This window comes from Falco peregrinus, chromosome 5, assembly GCF_023634155.1.
Source record: "Falco peregrinus isolate bFalPer1 chromosome 5, bFalPer1.pri, whole genome shotgun sequence".
Classification (NCBI taxonomy): Eukaryota; Metazoa; Chordata; class Aves; order Falconiformes; family Falconidae; genus Falco; species Falco peregrinus.
Genome location: NC_073725.1, coordinates 13,011,996 through 13,032,723, shown reverse-complemented (window position 1 = coordinate 13,032,723; position 20,728 = coordinate 13,011,996).

Here is a 20,728-nt window from a genome sequence, read left to right as displayed (position 1 = left end):
TACACAGTCTCACCCTGCCTTGTGCAGCTCAGTGACTTTTTTGGACACTTACATTTCAGATTTATCTGCAAGCACTATCACCCCTTTCTTTTCCTTTGGGAATAGCTCATACTTTCCCCTCATAACAAACAAACCAACCAACCCCCCCAAAAACAACAAAAAAAAAAGACCTCAAAACAAACAAAGATTCTTAAACAGTAAATTCGCTTTCTCTGTTTAACTGTTCCTTGGCTGCTGTGTCCCTAATGCTGATTAATGTTAATGGGACCTCGTGTAAAATCACAAAGGGGACCCAGGCCACTACTTTGTGCCTGGAATTGTAGGGTTCCCATTTCCTGAGATTCTTTCCTGCTGCAGGAAGCAGCGTGGCTGTCTCAGTAGAAAGGTCTGAGTCAGTGTTGAATCACTGCCCAACATGATGTGAGGAAGGCAGGAGCATGAGTGCAGTTTTTGTTTTGCCCTTTTTTTTTTTACAGACATAAAATTAAGACCACAGCCATTTTAAAGATCACACACCCCAAGGTGCTTTTCACACAATTACCTATGATGGTTGTATTCCTCAGGCCATTTCAAACAGATATAACATTCTGCTTTCTGTATAGTGTTGCCTTAACAGCTACAAAGCTCCACATCCTACTGGAGAAATAACATTTCAACAGTGGATAGGAACAGCAGGAGAGGAAGGGTGACCTTGTGCTTCAATTTTAGTCAGAGGCTTCAAAGATCTGGATTTGATTTCTGAAGCGAGAAGATCAAACTTCTTGGTGAAGTTGGATCAATTGCTTAGATATACATTCAAAGGAATTGTTTAATACATTCAAAGGAAGTGTTTAATGCCTAAACATGAGCCACATCGAAACTGTAATCCTGAAAACCATGATCTCCACCAGGCCCATCTGCCAGGCTTCTGGGAAAGGCTAACGCTCAGAAGGCACCAAACACATAACTGCAGAGAACACTGATTTTGATGCTGTCTGTGGAGGAAAAGTAGAGAATTCTGTTTCTTTAGTTAATGGGTGCAATAAATGAGGCACAACAAAGTTCCAAGTTCTAAGTCCTGCTCCAGAGTCAGCACAGGCACATCATCCAATAGCTGTTTTATGTAACACACAAACCCTCTCCAAAGTGGTAACTTAAACCCAGCCCTTTTATTTTCCCTGGTAAGTGTCCAAAAAATTACACTAAGTATCACGTTACTCCTCACTGGGCCAGTGAATCTGCAACAAATTCCCATGAAGCAGAAGAGCTTCAACAGAAAGAAGGGGAGTATGGTGAAGAGCTGGAGGGATTACTCATTTTTGGAAGATGTGAATGTGTTCATGAGTCAGGTGAAGACAAGAATCAACTGGTATCTCCTCCATCTTGGATCAGTGTTCTAGCCACCGAGATTGTCCTACTGCAAGAGTTGCCTTCCTACACTTTTACTGAAAACAATGACTCACTCTTTTTTTGTCAGGTTGAAGGCAAGCTACCTTACAAAGAAAGCATAGGGGCTGCAATTCCTAGGGAAGCAGTATTTTGTACAATTGGATGGATGGAGAGGGTAGGATTTAGGATTTAACACAGCAGTGCTTTGCATTGTCCTATTAGGCCAAACATGCAACTCTTTATTAACCATTCTGGTTCCTAAATTTCCAGGTATCCAGTGTTCCCCAGGCAGTGTTTACTGGGTGCAAGAAGGAACCTACACACCAGTTGTAACTCTCAGCCTGCCTTGTGCTGGAGGAAAAAAAACCATGGGCTGTGATTTGGGCAAGGCCTGTGACAAAACTGTAACTGAGTTCATAGTCTGTGAAATGCTCGTGGGCTTTTTCAGCACAAAACATTATATAAAACATGAGGTACTGTTGGACTGATTTCCACACCAGAAAGGAAACAAACTGTCTCTTTTCAATGCCACTTACAAAATTCCTTCTTGTCAGTGACAGCAGGAGGAAATTCCAGACAACTAGAAAGCCAGCATGAGAGAGTGAGGAATCCCACTCTAAGCAGCTTTGCATCATGATTTATTACATGGTTTGTACATTCTGTTAAAGCTCTTTCCTGTTTTGTAGCCCGTGGTTGAAAGAGCTGAGGGTGTGCATTCACTGCCCTGAGCCAGGCATTGTCTCCGCTTCTTAGTGATGATTTTTAATTGGGTGCACCACCCAGTTGAATCCACTGGCACAGGAAGACCAGGTGCAAATAATTGAAAGTCTAGAAATAGTAGGAAGTAAAACACAAGATAGTTGCCTCAAATTCTGCAGTGGTCAAATGCCAGATCTTTTTAAAAGTGAAGAAGATAGTTAACTTATCAGTCTTCATCTCTTTCAGACTTGTATGCCACATCATTTGTTTTTTTTTTAAATATAGTTTCTCCTAGTGCAAATAGACTAATCAAATCAGCAGTGATTAGTAAGGAGGCCTTGGACATTACTTTGCATGCCCAGAATAATACAGTGATTTAGCTCTATGTGAAATGTATCCAAAGCTTTTGTATGTAAGGAATTTCTATAGCTGTATTTTCAACAGTGTTCTGTGCGTTAAACTAGAAATGGCCTGGACAAGCTGTGCTACTATCAAAATAGATAATTCCTCTTCCCCGCTAGCAATAGGATATAAAAAATAAGAAGCAATATTGCCAAGGCAGAAATTACTTTCTGAATCCCCTAAAAAATTAAGTCAGTGACAGTGATACTAGGTGCTATTAAAGAGCTGAAACATGCACTGAATTAGAAATTGAAAGAATAGCAACAATGATTTAAATCTGAATGTGTGAAATTCCTGGGAGATCCCTAAATTATATCCTCAAATCTTGATGACCTCATACATTAGTGCAGATAATAAAAGTTACTGTAAACTACAAATACGCACATGTCTGCAACAAATTATTCTTGTTCTATTGTACTCTCGTACCATCCTATAAAATAACTTCAACTGTTCAGGAAAGCAGAGATATTTCAACACTTCAGAGAAACAAGAAAGCCCTTAATAAAATGATCCTAGAACGAAAATTCATGCAAATTCACTGACTTCAAAAGTGAATGCATCTAGCACAGCACTAAAGCAGCTTATTAAAACAAACATCTATTTTTAACAAAATTCCTTTTTCTACCTAGATTGAATGTAGACTGTAAGTCTCCAATGCCAACCGAACCTAGGAGACTCTGTGAATAAGTGATGAGACCAGCAGCAGGGCAGTGCAAAGCCAAAGGCTCTGCAGACCTATTGAGTCAAGTTTTGGACTGATGTGAGTTCTCACACAGATGAACTGCAAAGCCCTGGAAACATTTATAAGGCCCATATTGACAGACTCATGACTACCAAGGAGGTGCTAGTCTAACAAAACAAAACAAAAAAACATTCCAGAAGAGAACCAAAATAGCTAAAAAGGGTCTGAGTGAGGTCTTGCCCATCAGTCAAAAACAAGATGAAATGTTTAGGTTTTGTGTAGACCCTTTGTTTCAGGACAATTTCACCCTAGTAGAAAGTGGTTTTCCTCTTTAACCCACAGCTATACGTGTTTCACCACAGGATAGGTTAAGCCATGTTTTTTAAAAGCTTGGCATGAGCATTCTGGGTTTGTGAGTGAGGACAGGAAAAAACATATTAAAAGGTACAGGGACATGTTTATCTGCTCTCTCTAATACAGTGATCTTGTGAGATTTTAATGATGCTTTATTTGTTGTTTAACTTAGCGCTTTTGAATTAAGACATTTTATTAATGAATTCAGATATGCAGAAGAGAGGTCTGACACATGACTTGTAGGTGTTACTTAGGAAAAGTCTGACCCTTCTCATAGCATTTTATTTATTTACTGATTTTTTACTTCCACTATCAGTTTGTTTTACTTAAAGATAGGCAGAGGCATTATTTCCCACTCAGTTTTGATTGTACTTTCCTGTCCCTTTAATTAAGTTGCAGTTTTCTCTTTTAATAAGCTCTGAATTCATTTGTCGTGAAAGCAGTTTTGCCCACTTGGCAAAATGGGATTTGTCGGTTTACTTGTTCCACCTAATGCCAAAAACATTTTGTAAAATACTAAATACTTACAGCTGTAAATCATTATTTCTGTAATAACTGTAAGTCAAGGCTCTTTCTTTATACATCACAGGACAGGTAGACATCCCCATCCATATTCTGTGCAATACCTGTTGCTTTGAAAGGCACCAGAGCTGGATGCCGTGGTCCAGAACCAAGAGGCGGCTGGCTGGCAAGGCAGCAAGGCAAAAGTACCAATGAATTTTAGTACTTCAACATATCCTTTCATGACCAAGGATCATCACTGTCTATGCTATTCAAAGCAGCATGCTGACAGGTCAACTTAAACTAGCCCTTCAATACCTGACCACCCCAAGCCATGTATATTATGCCATGCAGATAGGCCCCTTTGAGTCCTTGGGTTAAAAATGGCTACGTTCCTCTTTAGCAAAAAAAGCTTCAAGGAAGCCTGATTTCCCAGAGGAGAATCCCTGTACCTCCTCTCCCCTTGCACCCTGAAGTGAGCTACCGAAGCGGACATGGAGATACATTAGCATATGGTGATATCCAGAATTGTTTTCAAGGGCTCAATAAGATGTTAAACAGAAGCCAACAGTCACAGGAAGTGCGATGTGGATATATGGAATACAACTTTCATTCTAGCCTTTGAAAAAGTTATATTTTGCTTCTGGAAAGCATTTAGCTCCCTGTGAGTTATCAGAAACCTAACATTTATAGAGAGCTGAGAATTTCTTCCCTGAAGCTGGTACTACAGTTCCAATTATCACAGATCACTGTACCATCTGTGAGCAATTACCTTTCACTTCCTCTTTAAAAGGTAGTCAACATGCTAAGCTAAGTCGGGCCTCAGTTCTTTCCTAAGGTTTGAATGTGTGAACAAAGACATTCAGAATAAGAAGAAGTTCAGCTCAAGCCTTCTCCTCCAACTTGGCTATATCAAGAGCTGCTGCTTCAAAAATGCCCATTCTGTACTCTAAATTCTCCCCGCTTTTCTGTCTCTACTTCAGAAACCCCTTAAATCTCCATAAGAGCAGTAGCACTCTTTAGATGGTACTACTCTCTTTCTATGAACCATATAAAAGGTTGTTCCTCTAGGGGAATGGATGCTGCAAAGCTATTTCTGCCCCTTTTTCCAGAACAGACTATTAACTCCTCCATCCTTGTATGCTACCAAGTTTGTTCTTACACCATCACGTTAGTGAGAATAGTAACCCTGGGGACTGAGTGACATTGTACATTTGAAAAAGAATTTCTTTAGCCATTGAACTACATCTTCGACAAGATGACAAGATTAAAAGGGGATGTCAGTACGTGGTCAGTGCTGTCCAGGTTCTATTTTATGTAGTGGAACAAAAGAAGCACCATATCATTACAAAAGGCCATTTTTAAAGTCTTTAACTGTTTCTTCAATGCAGCTGATCATTCTTTCTGTATTTTTAAGCATTCAGAGGACTGATTATTTATTATAGCAAAGAAACACTGTAATATATGATATCTTCTTGTATTTCTACAGCACCTCTTCTAAATGAAGGTCCTAAAAAGATTACCAAATTTATCAGATCTAAATGTTCTGAACAGCTCAGATAAATGTTGGAAAAGCATATGTGTTTTTGAGTTTACATTAGTTCATCCACATACACGTTTTCTGGTTTCCTACTTCAGAAAATGTGTATTTTCTTCACAATCCTTGGGAGCTATGTTAGCACCCACTTGTTTTTCATCATCAACAGCAGTGTTAACAATATTAGCATCAGCAGACACTGTTGCCAACTGGAAGCATTCTCCACAGAGATGTATGAACTCTGGATAGGATTAGAAAACCTCAAGGTGTTGACTTATACTGGTGGAGCACTGAGGGGCAACTTGTGCTCACCCCTGTTACTGCTGTTCTGCGGAGAAATTTTAAGCTCTGTAGTCTTCAGTCCACCTTCAACCTCATTTAAGAGGAACAAATGCATAACATACAAACCAGGATGATATTATTATGGCAGTGGTACTCTGGTCTTTGCAACAACCCCAACTGCCAATGCAGTATTTCTAGTATGATCTCAAAAAGTCTCCAGAAAGTTTTCAAATAAAATATTATAAACACTTCTTAGCTCTCCATTATTTATCTAGCTGTAATACTACTGGTATTCTTCATTACTTTTCCAGATCCATACCATATTTCTACCACTAGTACCTACTACTACTAGAGGTCTAGTCTAAAGTTTAGGATTAAAAGAAGGATGAATGATTCAGGCCTCTCGGTCAAAGACACACACTTTCCACAGTCAAGGGAGAAGCAGTTACAATAACTAAATTAAGCAGATAGTCCATGGGTTCCTTATAGTCTCATAAGCCTTGTTTAATTCCAATGCATACAAGATACCACTTCTGCTATTCACAGTAATTGTAAAAAAAATCTATTCACTGTTCAGCTATAAAGGAAGACAAAATCTCTGCCTGAAGGCAAGAAGGCTAATTCTTACTGCTTCAATAACACTAATTGATAGAGTGCAAACTCCTTTAGAAAAATATCATTACTTCAACTGTGATGATGGAGCCTCCCATAGAGCCAGTGTGTGAAGTTTCAGGTTTTGGAGCTCCTTTGGTGAGAAATTAGTGTGACTAACAATAAAGTCGTGGCTACAGGTGTCCTAGTGTAACTTCTTGTGCTCACTGTACCAGCGCTCCTCTAATTCCCTCAGTGTTGCACAGTGTCTTTCTAATTTTGCTCACAGGATTTTATAGTGCCAGCCCAAACCATTCTATGAAACGCCAGAACAAAAGATAAGCTGTGAGCATGACATTGTTAATGGATAGTGAAATTAAAACACACCAAAAAGATGTGACTGGCTGAAAGACACAGAGAACACTGGTATAAAAAAAAACCCAGTAGCAAAGTCTAGTCATACTTCGTCACAGACTCTACCACCCTCAACAACTCATAAAATGATGAAGCACGAAGGCTGAAGTGAAAGGCACCATGTATTTCTTGCAAAGACTCCCTCATACACACACTCATGAACTGCTGCTGCAATCCCACATTAATCGTTCCAGCATCCTCTGCCCATGTTTCTAAGTCAAGTACTTGCACTCCCACTTCTCGACTTTTGCACAGGGCAGGTTTGGCTCTGTATGAAAATTATCCTCAAATCTCTCCATATCTTGTCATTTAGTATTCCTTCTAGTTGTCTCTTGCAAAAAAGATCTCATCTAAGATTTGGAAAGTAATGAGGTAATAGTTTTGGAAACCATTTAGATAAATATCGAAAAAATAAAATAAGAAAACAGCCAACACCAATTCATTTTCTGTGTCAATTCCACCAAATAAGACTTAAACATTTCACATCAACTGCCGAGTCTCTGAGTCTTTGATTGCAGAAGCTGAGGTGCTTTGTTCTACTTCCTAAACAAACTTTTTTCCCCTTCTGATGTTTATAATTCCTATACAGTCTTATAATTTCTGTAACACCAGCCTATTTTTTCAAGGGTTTAATACTTAGCCTTAGGCAACAACCATGCTAGATTCCACAATAATATTGTCAATGGTTTCTTCTTTGTAATTCCCAGTGTGGTTTTACTTGTTGGTACGTGGGATTGCACAACTCTTTTAAGATGTGCATTATTTTTTTTTATTTTTTTTTTTTGTCTTTAGTGCTTCCTCAAAAACTTAGATGATGCATTTTCACTTAAGGGTTTAAAATAACTCCTGCCAAGAATGACTTCAGGCGTCATGATGCCAAGAGGCAGTTCTGCCAGTCAGCATCAGTACTAAGTGATGAGAAAGCTACATACGTGGACAGGGGTTTGAAGAACTCTGAAGCGTTCCTTTACAAAAATTGACACACCAGACATTATTAAAAATAATAAGGAAGGAAACAAAACTGTGGCATGGCTATGAAATGAGACTGCTCAGAAGTCAGGAAACGTGAAAGCAAGCAGGGTCTATGAGCTTTTTCTATATTCAGGGCATATAAAGCTCACTCCAGTACAGGCACAGAAGGATTTGCATACTGAAGGGCAGTGGTGTGCTGGAAGCTACGTATGACTGTGAAAGCATTTTGCTTAGCACCAATGTTCATATTCATCACAGAATCCCAGAATGGCTGGGGTTGGAAGGGACCTCTGGAGATGATCCAGTCCAGCCCCCTGCAAAAGCAGGCTCACTTACAGCAGGTTGCACAGGATCACACCCAGGCAGGTTTTGAGTATCTCCAGAGAAGGAGACTGGCCACAGGGCTCACTGCTGGCTTGTGGTCAGAACTGCTCACCTGTGCTGCCTTAACTGAGCAAAGCACTTATGCCAGTGAAGAAAATGCCACTGCCTCTAAGTCCCCTAATAGCTAACTGTTCTCCAGTAACCAGTAGTCTAACAAGGTAGAGAGAGCTGAGCCAATGTGCAGTCAACTAGTAACACTTAGAAGGTAATTTGGCCACTTGCTTTTAATTACCCTGTGCGCTACTTGCATACAGCTACACTCCTGCCTGCTTACCTCAGCTTTTTAATCTGGTGTTTCCCGATTTTGAGCCTTGATCTGATAGGCTTCTTGATTCTTGACAAAACCTCTTTGTTGTAATCAGAGTCCAACTCAGTTTGCCTCACACGGGGCACCAATTGTCACAGCATTTTCCAGACTACCAAGCTGCAACAAGCCATTACCGTTGGTCAGAGTCTACTGTCTGTGCTGTATCTCCTTCTTCCAGAGGTCAGACCACACTGCTCCTCCTCCTCCGGCTGACACACCCCCCCCCCCCCCCATCCTCAGGGCTATTTAACCACTTAGCAGGAACGAGCTACAGCTGCACATCATCCATGTCCATCAACCCACTGCCTCTGAGGCCAGGCCACAGCTGCATGTTATCAATGCTAATCAACCCCCTGCCTTCATTCCCCTACACCGCTTTTGAGCTTGTCTGGCCCAGACCTAATAATGGGTGTGCACTTCCCACGTGTTGTGCACCATATAGTGTACATGTGTATTACACAGGTAAAGAACTCTGATATTAACATCTTCCCAGCAAAGCAGAAATTGCTTAGCTCTCAAGACCAACAACGCATCATACAAAGGAATTGCACCTTACTTACACAGTTACAGGTACTTACACATAGTACCACTATGTTTAAGATCCCTGGGAAAATAAGAAAAAAAATTCCTGGATTCATGTCAGGATCTGCACACCTTCAGGCATACTCATGAATATTCATATTCATAATATGAATAATATATTCATATTCAGGCTCATCATTCAGATTCGTCTGGGTCTGGTGAGGCAAGGGATGAAGTAGTGGCTACCCTAAAAGTTCACCGGCACTGGGGTGCTGCCTGCACAGAGCAGCTCCTGTAAGAGAGGCTGCTCCCCAGCGTGCCTCAGCTGGCCGGGCCATGCGGAGGCTGAAGGCGAGCACAAGACGTGCCTGGGCTCCCTATGCCCACAGCACCTCTCGTTGGCAGTCTGAGCTACGAATGCCCACCCATCCCACCAGCCCTTCCAGCAGAGGATGTCTGGGCTCCTTTCAGGAGGCATTCGGCCATATTTTCTGCCTGAGATTGCTTTTATGATATCTCCAAGAGGGAAAATTGAGTGCCAGGCCTATCACAGTGCCTCCAGCTATACAATGCACAAGCTCAGGATGAAGATACAAGTGTCCTAAAAGAAAGTTTTCTCTGGAATTCTCTGATGCCACCTTAGCCATTACCTGAGTGAAAACTTAGTGTAGACAAAGCTATTGCACTTGCATGAAGCATCGTTTCCTTGTGGCCCTTTGAGAGCTGTCTCGAGCTGCCGGCATCAATGTCAAAATGTAAATTAAACTTAACCCCACTTAAGAGATCTCAGAACAGTCAAATGTTTTGCACTATTCAGTAGAAAAACAGTCATATGAACTAATTGGCCTGACAGGGTTTTTTTCTCCAATTCTTTTACACTGTTTATCCTAATCATCGCCAATGCATTTACTCATTTCATCCAGTGCGAAGCAATTTAAAATAAGTTCACACATTTGTTTGTTCACAAACATCTAAAAAATGTCTTTTGTGTAATTCATTTTAAAAAGCTGCACAATGAAAATAAAGCTTTCAAATAGCCTCATATGGAATATTACTCTACTGGAAGCATAATGTCACAGAAACAATTTCCAGTTTCACTATTTCTGTGCTATGCAGCAATTTTCCACATCTAGTTTTATCACCAATGTCTTACTGTATTGCCAGCATCTGTAAAGGATTTCCTTTACCTGCCAACATAAAAAAAAAACAACAAAAACCCCACACAACAAAAAACCCCAAAAAACCCCACACAAACCAAAAAACCAAGACACAGACAGAAAGCAACCATGCTTCTTTGGAGTTCTATTTATTTATTTTAATTTCTTTTTGCCCACTCGACCAATAAATTATGCATAAGGATAGATAATATTTCAAGCTCAACTTTTGACATGGATAAAGAGGGATACTTTATTTCCAGAGTGAAAGACTTGGACTAAACACATGAATATTTTTAAAGTCTCATGTCAACTTTGGATTGTGTTAGAGGGAGATATTTATTACCTTGCTATTTTATGTTTGATGTTATAAAACTCCTTCAAAGGGATTCAGATCTTTCTGCTTAGCTCTGTATATTCTGACTTGGCCATATGTGAAGGGTGCTTATATGTGTGAACTACAGAGGGGGTGTGGCTTGTCTTGCTCATAGCATTATATATTTACGAGTTAAATCACCTGGTTTTCAGATTTTGAGAGAGGAAGAAATGCACATAAATCACAAGAAAAATTGTGGGGCTAAATTATAACTGAAGCATTTTATCTGTGATTATATCCCACTCTTCCCACTTCATGCAAGACACAGTTAGATCCTTCATACTGTTATCTGCTGCAGACTCTCTGTGGTTTCCATCATGGAGGATATGAGACACAGAAGTGTGGTTATTTTTCCTTATAATCTGTTCTATTCAAAGCTACTTTTAGTCCAGTTGCATACCAGTAATTGTTGCTTTGCAAGACAACAGCTTTGAAGAGCTGAGAAAAATTAATAACAATTTAATTAAAGCTCTGATTTTTTTGTCAGGCTTTGATAGTAATCAAATTTTCATTTTAATCAAATAGTGATATCAAAAGAACCAAAGAAAACTATCATGCAGTGTGTTGAAAATTGCCATTAGACACAAGCTAATTAGTCTTGTTTTGAAAAAGAGTGGCTGGCTAACAAGCAAAAGCAACGGTTCAATAAGAGGAAGATTTTCTAAGTAGAAACACACCCATGTACGAAACCACTAAGATAATAAAAGCTAATTATTATCAGGATTAAACAGTGATCAAGGAAATCTCTCTGATTACTAGAGCCAGAGTAGCAAGAGTGAGTGAACAAAGAAGTGAACTTTCACTATATAAACGGAAAACTTGGAGGGGATAGTGTTGACGTACGCGAGTTACCAAGGGGGACTTGACAGCTGATCCACATGACATAAGGAAAACATAGCAGACTTATGAAACATTTTTAAAAATCCAATAATCACACTTTCTTAATAAAAAGACTACTACATGGGTATCTAATTATCGAAAATAATTATAATCTGGAAAACACAACTACATGCCTTTTCTGTTTATGCACAGAAGACTAATTCTTTGAACTACACAGAGCAGATACATTCTGGTTTAATGTGATCAAATAGTCCTAGCCCTCCTACAATTTTTTTTCCTCAGCTGTTACTAGAATTGGCAAGGCTTTCTTAAACCAGGCTCATCACTCTTGCTTCTGTAATATCTGTAGAGAGGAAAACTGATGGCAGCTGTGCATTGCAGCAATGAATATACCTTCTGAATATAGTGTTTGCGGTTTACAAGCAAGTTATAACTTCAGTGGAGGGGTATCAGGCCATCTCCATGGAAAGGAGACATTTTTTTGTAGGTAAGATGCCATGGATGCTGATATGTGACTACATCTAAAAAAGAAAGTGATGTCCTACCTCCTTGAGGTAGAGAACTTAAACATCCACGTGGAATACCTATTAGCTAGGATAAAAGATTAGACCTAACGTGCAAAGATACACAACCATACTTTATGCTACCTCTTGAACAATAATTAGATTCAAATGATAATATTCAAGCCCAGTATTTCTTGGCTGGCTTCCTTCTTTCTCCTGTGTGCTTTTGGAGCAATGGATTAGAAACACATCTGACTTGTATGGAATTTGCATAGGGTGACTTTAAAATAAAGTGACATTGTGGAAATGGTAATTACTTTGCTAATAGTTAATAATCTAATCGTGTCTCTTCCCAAGACAATGAAATAAGAGGATTTGTTGTCGTCTGTGAATCACTGACAAATCTGTCCAGTGATTTAGTCCAGTAGGACTAAAACAAAGAACACAGAAGCCCCAAACCTCCATTTTATTTTAAAAAGGTCAAAATAGTCACCGTGTATCTTACACTTACTAAAACTGACAACAAAAAAGCCATTTAATATGAAGTGAAATGATACAAATGCAGCTGTACTTTATGTACTAAAAATAGCATACAGGTATTTCACTTTCCTCCTCATCTTTCCATTTTGGCCCTACTATTTGCTGTGATACAATAAGAGAAGACAGTTGATGTTCTTGGTAGTAAGAGGCACATCTGGATAGTAATGGATTCCTGGGGAGGAGCACTTCCCAGCTCCATCATCCCACCACAGAACCTGTGAGGAAGCCGGTGCCGTACAAACTAGGACAGTGTGTTTTGTTTCCTTGTGCTGGTTGGCTAAATGGGGGAAAGTAGTATTTTAAGTAAGCCCCAAATGCCCTGAACTGGGAAAAAGACACCATAAACTTTCTATCAGGTATAATTCTGTGCAACCTGCTAGAAGGAATGGAGGGAAGAAAAGAGAGAGTTTGGTCTCAGTAGAGAGATGCCAGAGAGAAATCTGGCCAACTATGCTCACAACAATGTAAAAAGAAATTAGCCACTCCAACCACCAAAAAACCCAACTCAACCCGAACTGAACTAAAAAAAACCCTTTTGCAACAGCTTAACTGATATAGCTTTTTAAGTTTCTAAGAAAAATGGCAGTGAATAACCCCTAGTTTCTGCCAAATGGTAACCAATAAAGAAATTTCTACTGATATCAGAGGATTCAATATTCTCAGAAAAACCCATCTTATTTCCAACCTTATCAAATACTAACATAAATCTGTTTTCCAAGGGAACACATCCAAGACAAAGCACTTTTCCATGGAAAAATTATATTCTAATAACTTATGTCAGACAACAAAGAAAAATAACAAGTGAGTTCCTGAACCTTAAATACTAGGTCATAAAACTCAAAGGAGGAGAACAGTTTGCTCAAAACTAGATGAAACTGTGGCAGACTTTTTAGACTCTTTCTGCAGTGGGAGCTTGTGTGTTCAAGGCATGTTTGTACAATATGGGAAAGAAGCAAGAGTAAGCAAGACAAGTGGCGATTCCAGGGAAATCATCGTAGAAAATATCTGCCTTCATAGTTCAACAAGGAACCCTGTGCTTTAGGAAAGCTGTGACAGGGAGCTGCAGCAGCACTGTATCATACAAAAACCCTCCATACCTCAGCATTCAGAAGTGCACTCTGTGTGCTTTTCTGCATACCAATTCCTTACAGTTTACAGTTCAGGACTGAAGAACCTTCAGTATCTCCTCCCAGCACATTTCAGTGCAGTATGTAAACACAAGCGATGTGTTTTAATTGGCAGTCACCAGTGACCTGTGCTATGACAGTACAGGATGCAGCTGGACGTGTCACGAATACAGAGCAACAAGTTCAACACACATGCCATTGTGCAGAGACCACAGGCCCAAACACAGAACTTTAAAATAGCCCTCGGATGATTTGAAACCAGGCAGAACAAAATCTGGTCTTCACTTACATGAGCAAACTGAGTTAGTGGAGAATGAACAGAGTATGCTTTCCCCACTTACTCCCGTCCCAGGGAATCATCAAAAGATTCCAGCCTGAAATACCCCAAGTGCCAGGAAGGGGTTCTGACCTGGAAGTTAGCTTTGGAGGCCTGTCAGGCTCCTAATTCTGTCTACAATGCCATGAATTAGCATTAGCAAATACATGCTAGCCTACTATTTGTTGTAGAAGAGAGATTATTTTCCATGCTCCCTTTAGTAAGCCTGCATTGCACCATTCCACCATTCCCACGTGTTCAAGCAGCATAAGAACTGCAAGCTCATAAAAAAAGATGTGTTTGTTTCCCTTTAACCTTATCTACCTCCTGTGATTAATATCAGTCAGGATAATTTTCCTGCAAGTACGTTATTTTGAGTATTAGAATAAACACTTAAAGCACAAACTGCTCTGTATAGGTTTACTCAAAACCAGAATTATTCATCTATGTTCAAAAACCATACTTCTGTTATTGAAAAGCATTCGTTCTGTCATTATACTTAATTTCCATTCTTTACAAATGGAAGCAAAGTAAGAACGTGTGTAGTTTTTTGCTGCTTCCTTATGATAAAGTACTGTGTTTACTGTTTGTTTTGAAATGAAAGAGCTTTCTTCACTTTTTTTTTTTGGTAGTTTTACTTGGCAATCCTTAAGATGGCAGGAAAATGAACTGAAAAAACCCAAGAAATCTAGTTCTGTTTGAATCAAGATGGTAAAATACAAACAGGTTTTTTGTACAAAATATTGTGGGGTTTTGCTGAGGTTTTTGTTTTCCACTTTCTAAATAAAACCATGAAGAAAATAAAGGCAATGATTTTCCTGAAGAGCTAATGTTTACAAATTTTGACTTTATCAAAGTAACTAGACAATTTCAGAAGGAATAGCAAGTTTTACTGAATAAGGTAATAAGGTTGTTTCCATTAATATGTCTGGTGGTTTGTTTTTTTTTTTCCTTTCTTTTCTTGCTGAACTACTTTAATGACATTTTCAAAATTTGATTGAACAAGGCCATGGAAAACCTGAAGCTAGACCTGCTTTGAGCAAGACTTTGGACTCTGTAATCTTCATAAGTCACTTACAACCCAAATTTTACTGCAAATCTAAACAGCACAGCTATTTTCTGTTCCATTCTTTATCCAAAGTAATTGGTTAAAAATATCCAGTCAGGCCAGGTTCAGAGCAAGTCTGAAACAGCTACTTACTCCCAGTATCAACACAACTATAATAACCTCCATATGATGCTGTATCTCACGCTGTGGTCATAGCCTTGTTTTCTTTCCTGCCTCACCTTTATATTTTAAATTAACACCTATTTAATTCAAATTCCTGACAAGTCCTGGAAGAAAAGCTTTTTTTGTGAAGTATTAATTATCTGTATCTCCTCAACTAAGGACTGAAAAATGCTCAATTTAAGTTTTTTTGTTCTTTCAACAAATTATGACTACCAACTATATTAACAACAGCAACAGCTATTATTGATTGCATTTGTAAGATTAGTATCTGTTTCCACATTCTGTATTGATTTATTGGGCTAATTTTGAAGTATCTAGGCTGTAGGAAACACTAGTGTCCTAAAACCAGGAACACAGATATAACCCAGAGCTAATTAAAATACTACATTTTTGACTTACAGATCTGGTGACTCGCAAGCTTATGCTTTTACTGGCATACAATGGATACATGCCAACATACCTTGGTTTTTTTTTTATAAACCCATCTGTTTGCAATGAAACAGTCCTTATAATTTCCCAATTGACCCATAATGAAGGAGAGCAGCCAGCCGGCTTTAAAGCACCAGTTGTTAGTATCCTTTCTTAACCTAGGTTTGTGAGGTTACCTTTGCTGTTAAGTATATTTTGTGAAGGTGAAACTGGAAATGCACGAGTACATGCACACATGTGTATATGTGTTCTTTCTACAGAGAAAAAGAAATGTAAAATGTCGTTGGAAGTGGCTGGCATATACTTGAAAATTACCAGGTGAACCGCTTCAATGAGTGAGGTCCTGCCTTGGTCACAGCAGTCCAGTCAATAGTATGATGTAAATGTCATTATGGTATGCTGTCCACATCACAGTCTGGATATAAGTTTGGTTCTGGGGACGTAAAAGCTGTTTTTGTAAGTTACATTCAAAAACTTTTCAAATTATGTCCCAATGAAGACAACCAGGAAACTCCTGATGCTACCAGAATGGATGGCAGCAAGATTATGTTGTTTGGAGAAAAAAATTGCTTGGCTAGTTCATAGCTATTAACATCATATTTATTTATATCTTCCTGAGACCGTGATAACAATGGGAACTGAAATTCTGAGTACTAGAAAAGAGGAACCTGCAAGTGTCAATTCTGCCTTTCCCAGCTGGTTTAGTACAGACCATTGACAGGTGGGCAGTAGCGTTCAGCTGCAGATCACCAACGGTTTCTTCTGCCTTGTGAGGCTACTTCTATATTTAACAGATAAAGCCAAAGGTTAATATTCCTGAATAAATCAGGGAACAGTAACAATATAATATTTTCTAAATATTATTGATATTTTTCTTGTGATTAAGAAAAGCTTTTCTAAGGCCAGCTATAGACAAGTGTTCCGTAACATGTGCCACAGATTATAACAGCTTAAACAGACACCTAGTTTATGGAAATAGATACACAGATACTACATTCTGTTTGAAGAACTAAAAAACACACATCAGTCAGAAGACAAATGTATATGATATGATCTTCATAGCAAAGCTAGAACTCAAAGGAGTTGTCCAGCCTTTGCCTCATCTTTTGCCTGTGGTTTCCTTCTGATGATCAGTGACTGTCCATGTTTGCTAAATAACTACTTAGCAGCTCATTTAAAGACACTCCAGAAATCACATGCAACAAGTTGTGAATGTTTCTGCTTTAAAGCAGCCAGAGTTCCTCTGAGATTCTCTCTTCTGACAAAGTTTAGATACCTGTCAGTCACTTGTCTTGGTGTTTACTGATGCAAAGACATGACAAGTCAAAAAGATACTCGGAAAAAAAGATTTGCAACAAAAAGCTATCAGACTTGATCCACACTGCAGGTCCAGATCACAGCATGTAATGAATCTGTATTGCAGGTGGTTTATAATGTACCTTGCCCATTCTACCCAGGTAACTTTGTGGTGGAGGCAAGGACAACTAGCTTTGAACTGAGAATCCAAAGAAGACTTCTGAAAGTCTAAGTAAGAAGATTTGATAATACCAAGAATCAAGTGTAATACATACTATAAGAAAAAGTAGTATATTTTTAACTACCCTAAGAAGCGAAATTTATTGGTAGCATTAGAGGTGCTATAAACAGGAGAGATACAGCAGGGGGTCTGAATATATTTGGCTAATAACGATTTTTAATATATAACACATAGCATATGTTTGTTTAGCTCTGTGAGAACCTGGTAATGTGTTTTCCAAAGAAGGGTGATATACACCTCAAATGGGAAGTGGTACCCTATAATGAAAACAATTTACTGACAACACCAGTTTTGCTTCTATCTGCATGAATTAGGACATAATACTGAAACACCGCCCTGCGAAGAAAACCTGTCAGTTGGGGCTCAGCATTCTTATGATATGACAAGCCTTGAAGGTGGCAAAAATATCCGAGACTTCACACATGGAAACTAATCCATGTTGGGTTGTGGGAATTCCTCTAGGGCAGGGGTCCTCAAACTTTTTAACCAGGGGGCCGGCGCGCGGATGAAGTGGCAGGCAGTCATCTGTGGCTGCTTGGTTTCCCCCCCCAACCCTGGCAGGGGGGTGGGTGGGGGGTGGGGGTTCTGTAAATACCGGGGGCGGATTGAGGACCCTGGGGGGCCGTATCCAGTCTGTGGGCCGTAGTTTGAGGACCCCTGCTCTAGGGAAATAATGTTTTGTTCAGGGGCTCCCAAGTAAGTGAAAATGGGGAAGATCCTTTATTTGGATTCATTTTCACAAATGGATTGGAATAGAAAGGAAGACATAAGAGGCAGGTCCCTTCCTCAAATTCATTTTGACAAAACTCAGTGATGAGAAATTACTTTACTGACTTCACATATTTTAAGTCAGAGGTAATTTTGGCAACAGCCCATTAACAGGTGACCCAAGCTGTAACTCAGAGAAAAAAAAAAGAAAAAAGAAAAAAGAAGTACATTCCAATGTTTCCTTTCTGACAGTATAATCCACATGAGCTGTGCAAAATACGCTCTACATGCTCAGCTATCTTCCAGAGGGCCAAGAAGGTGAAAAGTAGCCTAGAGGTAAAAAGCAATTTTTAACAGGCAATAAAATCTCATTATCTTAATGCTACAATAATGTACACTGTCATGGGAAATAACATGTTCCTTCACGCAAAAATGTAACCATACACATTGTAGTCTTTGTTCAAGGAGTTATTTGGGGAGAGGCAGGTGGTAGGTGTTGCAGTCATAAAACAGTTATACAAACCCATAGATATCTCCATAGATACTTGCTTACATTAGATTTGCTTTCTGATATTTTAATACAGACTAACAGAAAGACTGGAGTGGGAGAGGAAAAGATAGGTAGAAAATGATGAATGGAACTTACTCTTTACCCTGAAGTGGAATTCTGCAACAAAGGCATATCATGTTAGGAAAAGCCATTATTCCCAAATCAACAGGAATCAATTAGCTGTGGATTATATGGTTGGTTTGGTTATCATTTGCTGTATCTGCATTATTACACATGTTTTTTTCACAGCATGATTTACTTTAGCAAGAAAGACAGGACAGAAGGCAGTCTGAGTTTTGTGAGTTTGGAAGTACAGGAGCAAGACCTAAATTTCCGAAAGACCACCTCTCCATGAGCTTGTGGAAGAATATGTCAGAAGACTGGCAGACCAGACAGAACATAAACTACTCATTTCAGCCCTGCAAGACTCCACTTATCTCCTCTTTCTATACCAGATAGGGAGTTAAGTAGCTATAGGTGCATCCATGATTTTTCCTGCCTTGGATACAAATGATTTTTCCCCAGTCCTGGCTAAGGGTACAGTGCCAGCATACCTTTACTTCATGCCAGCCCTTCTGAAAACTGTCCCCGTTTCCTCTACAAGCTAGTGCAATTGTTGGAAGACACAGAGAGCGGGAACAACAGGCTTCTATCTTCTCTTAGCCCTTTTTGATGACTTTGTCTTGCTGTGAGCATTCAATAGGTTTTATACACTACCAATACTAACAAAGTAACTCACTTATATGTCTACCAGAAAATGATGGATGCAAAAAGTTTGAAAAATTGGTTGAAGCTGAATCAGATTAAAATAATTAAGACCCAGTTTCACATAGAGTATCCTGAATCTGTGTTACCCAATATTGATCTGAAGCCTTACTCTTCCCATTACTGGTAGATCTTGGTGAGAAGTTTTATCAGACTGGATATTGCAAGAATGACATATTGGACAAGGATAGGGTTATGCAGCATTCTTTTGGGGGGCTTATTATTGCAGTGGGGATATGGAGTATCAGAATTTAGAAAGGGTTGACTTTAAAGTACTATGCTGTGTATCGCATGCAGTGATTTGTGAGGCAAACCCCATCTTAAAAGCTACAGCTCTACCAAACAAGTACTTTAAGCCTGGTAATAATTCAAACCATATAACCAAATGTTCCAGTCTATTTCTGATCTAGTTCTGTCAGACACTCCTAACCCATACTGTAAAAAAAACAAAACAAAACAAAAAAACACACACCAAAAAACAAAAGAACGCCAACAACAAAAAAGCTCGCAAAACAACCCCCCAAAAACCCCAGCTAGAAATCTGAAGGTAATCACTTTGCAAGCCTTATTTACTTTATTATAAAGAAAGACTTTTGGAAAGCTTTCAAGACAATGCTTATTCTTGAATAAATGCCATTACGAATGTCACAAATGTATAGGATATGCAAACCAATTTCTGAAGAGAAAATGAGTGAGCATCCAGCTGAACAAACCACAGTGCCCTACTCACATCCTTTGTTCCGCACAGAAGCTGGAAAACAAATTTCTTCTGGATAAAGTGAATGCTGACTGATTGCCTTTTTTATAAAAAATTGCCACCTTGACAAAACCTGCCCATTTGCTCTATCCCTATGTACAACCAAGATTGCTTTTCTGAAACACTTTCAAACTCCACTTGCTGCCGGGATAACTGAATGTTTTATCTCTTAGGCTTGAATCCCCTTGGCCATGACATTATTCAAATACTGCCGATACAATAGTCTCCCCATACAGTTGCTTCTGCTAACACATACCAGTAAGAACTTTATTGTGACAGCTTATGAAAAAATTTACATAATCAAAGGAAATGTGGTAACACTTGAAGTGTCCAGTAACCAGTACTTCATCACAGCACAACACCTACAGGAAGTGCATATGACATCCATGAGTACTAAATGAATCCATTAGGATTACTGGTATTAAAATGAATACCAGATGCATTAACAAGGGACTGCATAAAACAAAATGCTGCACAAATGTTTGCATCCCAATCTCAGCTTTCAAATAACATCAGCATATTACCCTAAAATCATTACTTTGCTATTCTAGTTCCTTTCCTAGGGAGCTCTAATGATAGTTCTTGCCCTACAGTGAATTCATATTGCATCTGGCACAGGAAATTTGGCATTTCAATTTACATAACTGTTTTCAATTGCACAAATTTGCTGTTCCCTAATTCTCAGCGTACTTTGGACAACAGTTTTCAATGCTTGACTGAGAAAGAGCAGAACTCTGAGCCAAACAACTTTTCTTTCCCTCCCTTCTTTTCTGTCAGTAGGTTCTCATGCTTTTTCAAATGGAGATAAAGGAAGGTTAAATGTCAGATTTCAAAGAGCCGAAGCTGTCCATCATTTTGCCTAGTTCAATTTGGATACCTG